The 7,722-nt window shown below is 38.2% G+C and overlaps 1 long non-coding RNA gene across 1 annotated transcript; it reads left to right on the top strand.

Moving 5' to 3' along the window:
• The first annotated feature begins 1,554 nt into the window (after positions 1–1,554).
• On the top strand, positions 1,555–3,003 carry LOC139865855 (uncharacterized). The gene is made up of 3 exons (XR_011765122.1): positions 1,555–1,704; positions 2,568–2,621; positions 2,831–3,003. It is a non-coding gene; the product is annotated as an uncharacterized lncRNA (long non-coding RNA).
• The last annotated feature ends 4,719 nt before the right edge of the window (positions 3,004–7,722 follow it).

Genomic DNA, 7,722 nt, shown 5'->3' with positions numbered 1-7,722 from the left:
TCAATCAATTGAAGAAGATTGAATACGAAGATTCTATCTAGGCTTTCGTGCATTAATTGTAAGGTCGAGGGCTTAAAAGGTTGATTCATATGGGTGATTTGAAGCTGCATTTCGTGCATTAATTGTAAGGTCGACTAGGGCTTAAAAGGTTGATTCTTATGGGTGAATTGAAGCTACATATCTTCATCGCAATCGTTTCCTGAATCACGAGTATCATACAAACGGTAATGTTTCAATTTTTTTTTTGCATCTTATAGGTTTAAATTATTAGGGATTTTGATAGCAAAAATTAGGGATTTTGATTCATCAAAGAGATATTTAAACCCTAATAATAATTTTGGTTTAGGGTAATGTTTAACTAATTTAGGGTTTTAATTGATGAAGGTTGATTCATCAATTGTTATATAATAATCAAGAGCTCGAATTCCTAACCAAGAACAAGAAGCAATTACATGATCCTGATTAAACCCTACTTGCATCACTAGATTTTTAACATGAGTTTAACAGGCTTTTAGAGAGGGACTGAACAATGAAGGTCTTTGCTTGGTCTTTCTCATTTCAGAAAATCATTGGATTCACATGTAACGTTTATAACCTTTTTATGAATTTATAACTATTTTATGATTATAAACTGGTAATATGGACCATTTGAGAGGGCTAAGGGCCATAACACAAGTAATTAACTATTGAGAAAATTCAACTGTGGGTGCAGTTGGGATGCTGTCCAAAGGGAATGTTCCTTTGAGAAGATGTGTAGAAAAAATGTTTTAAATGGGCAGGTCAAGTGAATCGAAACTTACAGCAATGCTAGACATCCATATGTGTTAGGTAATAGGAAAATACATTTGAATCGAAACTTAATATGTGTTAGGTAATAGGAAAATACATTTGAATCGAAACCTAGCTTGTTTTAGGCATCTATGATCAAACAGGCGATTATTGAATCTTAGTTATAGCACTCGCGAATTGAAATCTTGTAAAGTACATTCTCGTGTGGCATGTCAGGTCAAGGTCTTTTGAATAATGAGTCTTCTATCAATTTTTTAAGAAATCCAATGTTTGATGGAGTGTGATATGTTAATTGAGGAATGTGCTAATATTTTTCCATCTCTTATACTAGTTGAACTGAAGAAACAAAGCTCATGTTCTGTCCAAATTAGCAACAAAACAAATCAACATGTTGCTTTCAAGGTGCTGATAGTATTATATGTTTTAGATTTCCAACTTATGTTATCCTTGTTAAAGTTCAATAGCATTAGACATAACCAATTTGTTAACAATCTACAGGTCAAAACTACCAATTCAAAGAAATATATTGTGTCACACCGAATACTGGAGTTATTGATCCCAAGTCAACACGTGATTTTACAGGTATAAACTAACTTACTGAACTTTCGTTGAATTTGTTTGGTTATGTTTTGATAAATGTTATTGGTTGAGGTGTTTTAGTGTTACTTTAGAAATCATAACTAATTGTCATTTGCTTTTGTATATAAATGAAGTTGCGTATGTGAAAGATAGATGTTATCTATTTTACAGAAATATGGAATATGGTTCCATGTGGATGCTGCATATGCCGGAAGCACGTCTATTTGTCCAGAATACCGACATCATTTAAATGGTGTTAAAGAAGCCGACTCATTCAACATGAATTCTCACAAATGGTTTTTAACCGACTTCGATTGTTCTGCGTTGTGGATAAAGGTTCAGACTTTAATTAATTTATTAATAATTTATCATCACATATTGGATATGGTCATTTAGCGACTCGGTACATTGTTCAGTGAAAATGTCAAGTATCTAATATATCTCAAACGTTTTAATAGTGAGAAAGTAGAATACTATATGTAATTGAAATCATCATTATCAATTGTATACACAATGAACAAAGGTGATTTTAAATTGATACTGCAACAAAAATAGGTTGCAAAATGGGTGGGTCAAGAGGATTAGAGTGTAAATGTAAGGCTGCTTGGATAATATATAAAAGATATGACCATAATTATTACTCTTCATTTATATATTCATATAATATAATGATCCAGTTTTGTGCATTTAGCAACCTAGAATATGGGAATAGTTAGTACACTTTGAGTTACTTTTAAACTGTTCAATTCATTTCTTTTTACGTAATGTTTAAATAAAACCCCGCTGACCTAATTTCTATGATGTTTTTATCAATATATACTTGATTTCACATACTTTGGGTAACATTTCCCTCTAATGCGCAATCTTATATGGCAGTTGGTTTGTTTGCTAATTATCTATACAACTTAATTTACTCATCAATAGAGGTGTAAATTTGACCAATTTTCTTATGTATGGGTTGATTATAAGTTGTGTGAAATTTGACAGTTCAAATGAGTAAATTAAGTTTTTTGGTTTAAACAAAAACTGGTCAAATGTGTTTGTCTGTTAAACGGGTCGAAAGTCTCTTGGTGACTATTTACTTATGTAATTGCAAGCTTCAGTTTATTTTATTTTTTATATTTTTTTATCATTTGCTAGCTGGCACTTTCAAATTTATTGACTAATCTAACGTGTTGATTGTTTTCTTATATAATCAGTTAATTGCGCTGATTCGCTGAAGGCCTGTCACGATCGTAATCATATTAAACCTGGTGAGGAAGTTCAATTTAGATATGTTTCTTGTCTTCATATATAGAGGCCTGTTTTTTTTCTTCTTTTTCTTTTCATTATATAACTGGTGAAAATGATCAAATAGTATAACTCTATATGTTACTGATAATGCATTTATTATGTAATTTTTTCGTTTCAATTGAAGTGCATTCTTACTTTAAGTACTAATGGTTTATCTTTTTGCTGCTAGAGAACATGATTGTTTGCTTTGAAGATCAGGAATCTGGTAGATGTTTAAAAGGAAGCCCAAGCGGAAACGAGACTTAAACCACTAAAATGTATTTTCTGAGTCATTGAATTTCTTTGGTCATGAATCATACATGTGACAAGATGATCATTATAATCTGTTCTCATATTCGATAATCTAATACTTACTCCATAATATATATTTTCTGCAAACTTCTAAAGATACATTTCGCACTTGTATTTGATGCCTTGCATGTTATATAATGTAAAATGCTATAAGACGTGTACCTTTTATATCATGTAATGCGTATATAATTCATTGTTCTTTTATGTGTGCTCCACAGGCGCATTATTGATTTCGGTAGTGCAATGGAGCTAATGGAGCTTCTCGGTATTAATCAATTTTTTTTTTCTTTTTCCTTTTTTATTATTGTGATTGTGATTGTGATTGTGATTGTGATGTTAAGTTAATGTTATAATGTAAGACCTTGTTTCTGTTTCTGATTTTGCAGTAGATCGGGACGCCGTCCAACCTTCGGGACGCCGTCCAGCAAAGGACGGGACGCCGTCCAAACTGTCTGTCGAGCCAGCTGTTTTAATTAATTAAAAAGGGGTAAAATGGTAAATTCACTTGGATGCCGGTTTGGAGCCTTCAAGGCTGGTTCCTTGGTCATTTGTGGATGATATTTCATCCTCACAAACACTCTCAACCTTATCTAGAGAGAGAGGAGGGTTTTAGAGAGAGAGAGAGAGGTGGATTTGGAGAAGAAGGAGTCGGATTCTCGCAAAAGCTCGGGTTCTAAAGTTGTTCATCTCGTTCACGGCTACATTGTGGTGGTATTGGTAAGCTCAAACTCCGAATTTCATTTGTTAGATTTGATATTCAAGTTAGGGTTTTGAGTTAGTTTGTTATGAAACCCTTTTAGATGATGAAATGGGTTTATGGTGACTTGTTGTTCTTGTCACTTGGCGGGTTTTGGGTCGGTTGACGATTTGGCCTTGATTAGGGTTTGATCTTGAGTTTAATCACTAGGATTAGTGATTTTGGAATTGTTGGAACCCTTTTGGGTGAGTTTGGTTAACTAATTTTGAAATGGGTCAAAATTAGGGTTTTGGTGTCAAAATGGGTATGACACGTGTTTAACACTTGTGATCGGGCTTAATCGGTGTGTTAGGACCATTTTCACTCGTGTTAGTGGATATTGGTTAGTGCGGGCGCGTTTCGTGCTTGGAAGTGCAAATGGGTCGAATTTGCACTAGGTGTCAATTGGGTTGGTTTGTAAGTCAACCCTAATGGTGTTGTTGTGTTTGTGATAATGGAATAGGTACTTTCCATTTGGCGCGTTGCGGATTACTTGGAAGCATTCATCAAGACGACTAGGTGAGTGTTAATATCCTATATGCATATGTATGTGTAGGATGGGTGCGGGTCGGGTGAAGTGGTTCTCGGTTATAGAGCTCACTTCACATATAGGTGGATTTGATGGACTTGCGTTTAGGTCCAATTGGCACGGTTGTGCGTTTTGGTTGACCACCTTTGGCGGGGTACACGTTTTGTGTGTACGTTATCACACGTGTTTGTAATGTGGAGAATATAACCCCAATGGCGAAGGGTTGATATTGTTGTGATGTGGATAACCCCGATGTGGTGGATTTTATAATCCCGTGACCGTGGGTTTTGAATTGGAGAAGTGGATCTCGTGTAGTTCGGATTCACGATGACGCGTGTAGTTCGGTCATCTTATTGGAAATGAATCTCGTGTAGTTCGGATTCATGGTGACTCGTGTAGTTCGGTCATCTTATTGAGGTAGTAATCTCGTGTGGTTTCGGATTACTAAGGCTCGTGTAGTTCGGCCAACCTCGATGTTGTGAAGATAGTAATCTCGTGTGGTTTCGGATTACTAAGGCTCGTGTAGTTCAGCCAATCTTCATTGTGGCGTTTGGTATTCGGTAATGGGTTAAGGGGTTAACCTTATTCGTTTTATATTGTTATATATATACTGTTGTATTATCTTGATGTAGCTAACCCTACGGGTGTAGCTTCTTGGCATTGTTCACATCGTCGTGGGTGAACTTACCTTATTTGTTGGCTTTGTTGGCTTTGTTAGCTTGTTGCTTAGTGACTACGGTATGCTTAGTTTAGTGCCTTATACATGGATGCTTCGGTATGCGGTATTTGATATTTTGTGGCGTGTCCATTTTATACATATATATGTATGTAGTATATTTTCATTCACTAAGCGTTAGCTTACCCTCTCGTTGTTTACATTTTTATAGATTGCATGGATGCGGTGGCTCGGGTAAGCGCGGGGACTAGTGAACTTGCGTAGTTGCTTTAGAAGACTTGCTTTTGGATTTGATTAGGATTGGGTAGCGTGTCCCCCAATCCCATGCTCGGTCTATGTTTTTGTATAAACTAATGGGTCGAAATAGTCACTTGTGGTATTTTGGGTCGATGTGGGCCCGGTGTCGTAAAACTCGGTTTTTATTGTGAAAAACTCTTAGTTTAAAATATTGTAATCTATTGTGAAAGTGTTTTGGTTTAAAAGTGTCGGGAAGCGGGTTTTCGCCCGCGTGTGTTCGAAAAACTAATCAGAATGTTTTAGTACATCTGGACGCCGTCCCAGATGGTTGGACGCCGTCCTAGTCTTAAGTGCTGGACGCCGTCCAAGCTTTTGGACGCCGTCCAGATCAACTGTTCCAGATTTTTTTTTTGTGGCACGTTTTCGGATGGTTAACGGGTTGGGTCGTTACAAGTGGTATCAGAGCATGGTCTAAGGGATTTAGGTGACTTGAGATAGGTGCCTAGACTTAGACTTTTGTGTGTGCTTATTTGTTGCGGGACTTGTAGGATTACGGGTCGGAATGAGAATTTGGTTAGTGCCTTAATTGATAGGTGGACTAACGTGTATATTAATACGTGGATATTATTAATATACGATTGTGTTATGTTTGTGTTTATGTTGCGTTGCGAATATCATCGAGCAAGATGGTCGTTGTACTAACGAGGGGATACGATGTGTGTGCGTAATAAGGACTTGCAAACCTTATTACGGGTGCAAATCGTGTTTAACAAGTGATGTACCACGAGTGTTTAGAAAGATGGACCGGTGTGGAGTGTGTGTTTTATACGTTCGTGATCTAATCGCTTTGCATTCCTTAGAATGGCGACGGGAAGTGGGATCGAGATGAACAATGCTGAGTTTCACTCTAGAGTTGCGGCCGCCGTTGCGGAGCAAATGAGTGCGTTTCGGGAAGAAATGGATAGAAGGTATTACGAATTTCGAAATAGCGGTGAAATGGAGCATTGTCTTAAGAGCTTCATGAGGACTAAACGTCAAATGTATGACGGGAAACCGGATCCTTTGGTTAGCACAACTTGGATCTCGGATGTCGAAGGGTGTTTTCGTACTATGGATTGCCCTTCTGAGAAAAAGACAAGACTCGCTACTAGTTTGTTGCGGGGTAGGGCGAAGGATTGATTGGATGGTAAGATTGATCTTGTTGGTGGTGAACCGTTTATGGCGTTATCATGGGACGAGTTTAAGAAGGAATTCTTCGAGGAGTTCCGGACTTTAGCCGATTTGTCAGAAATGCGTAATGAGTTGCGAAATTTGCAACAGGGTTCTATGGACTTGAATACTCTCAAGACGACCTTTATGGCGAAGGCTCGTTTTTCCCGGAGTATTTGGGGAATGATAATTTGTTGATGCAAGATTTCTATCGAACCTTGAATGATGACTTGAAGAATAAGATTAGCCGGGGTTACGCGAAGTCGTTTGCGGAATTATTCGCGGTGGCTAGAGGTTTTGAGTCGTATTCGCGTTCGAAGATTGGTGAACCTTCAAGTGAGAGAAGGGTTGTTTCGTATGGTGCTCTAAGTAAGAGGACTAAGGGTCCGAGTGTGAGCACGGGTGGTACACGGACGAGTATATCAGATTCTAGTGCGTCTAGGTGTTATAATTGTGGCGTGAGGGGTCACAAGTCTTGGGAATGTTCGGTGCCAAGGGATGATGGCATGGTGTGCTTCCATTGCCAAGAAGAAGGACATCGTAAGTCGGAGTGTCCCAAGTTAGCGGGGACAGGTGCGGCAAGGAGACGTTAAGGTACGTTTCATTTTAATAAATATGTCCTTTGATTATTTATTATGTGCCGTTGAGTTGAGTTTATTAGATGCATTATGTTGTGCATGTTATTGATATGGGTGACGTTCCTAATGGAAGTACCCTATGGTGACGTTTTGATTGTTGGGCGAAGGGCGTAAGACTTGGTGCCACCAAGCATTCCTTAGTATTTGGGAAATGTTCCTACCAAGCCATGGAAATGGGTTTCGGTGTTCGGATATTAAGCGCGTGTTCGCATTTGTGTTGAATTGATGAACCACGAGGTTCGACGGGTGGTTAAAACCCTTGAGATCGAGAGTTTTGGATCTCGATGTATGTTGGTAAAGGAGTCTACGTGACGCGACATTAGGTGCCTCTTTTATACCTACTAGCGTGGTGTTCGACTCCGATGGTGTTGAGGTTACATTGTACTTAGGGTACCGGAGAAACCCGTAGGTACATGAGTGACTAGGTGAGAATTTGACAAACTATAGCAATTGGATGATTGCGGGATTAAAGTTTGTGTAATTGTGGTACACTTTTTGTTCGAAGTGTTTAAGGATTGATTGAAATCCTTCGTGTGCTCAAAGCTGGAGCAAGATATGGTGATGGGTCGTGTGAGCCCAATTGTTGATAAAGTCTACCTTTGGTAGCATTGTACGGTTGTACGAGTTGTGATATTGGAACGTGGTTCCAAGTGGGGGAGTTACACTCCCGCACGAGGAAGTTTTAGTGTGAGATTTCGGATGATGCTTTTGGGTAGATCCGGAAAATGTTGTCGAGACATGGTTT

The sequence above is a fragment of the Rutidosis leptorrhynchoides genome, chromosome 9, assembly GCF_046630445.1.
Source record: "Rutidosis leptorrhynchoides isolate AG116_Rl617_1_P2 chromosome 9, CSIRO_AGI_Rlap_v1, whole genome shotgun sequence".
In the NCBI taxonomy this organism is placed as follows: Eukaryota; Viridiplantae; Streptophyta; class Magnoliopsida; order Asterales; family Asteraceae; genus Rutidosis; species Rutidosis leptorrhynchoides.
The sequence above is the reverse complement of the archived record's forward strand: the minus strand, read 5'-3'. Positions and strand labels throughout refer to the sequence as shown.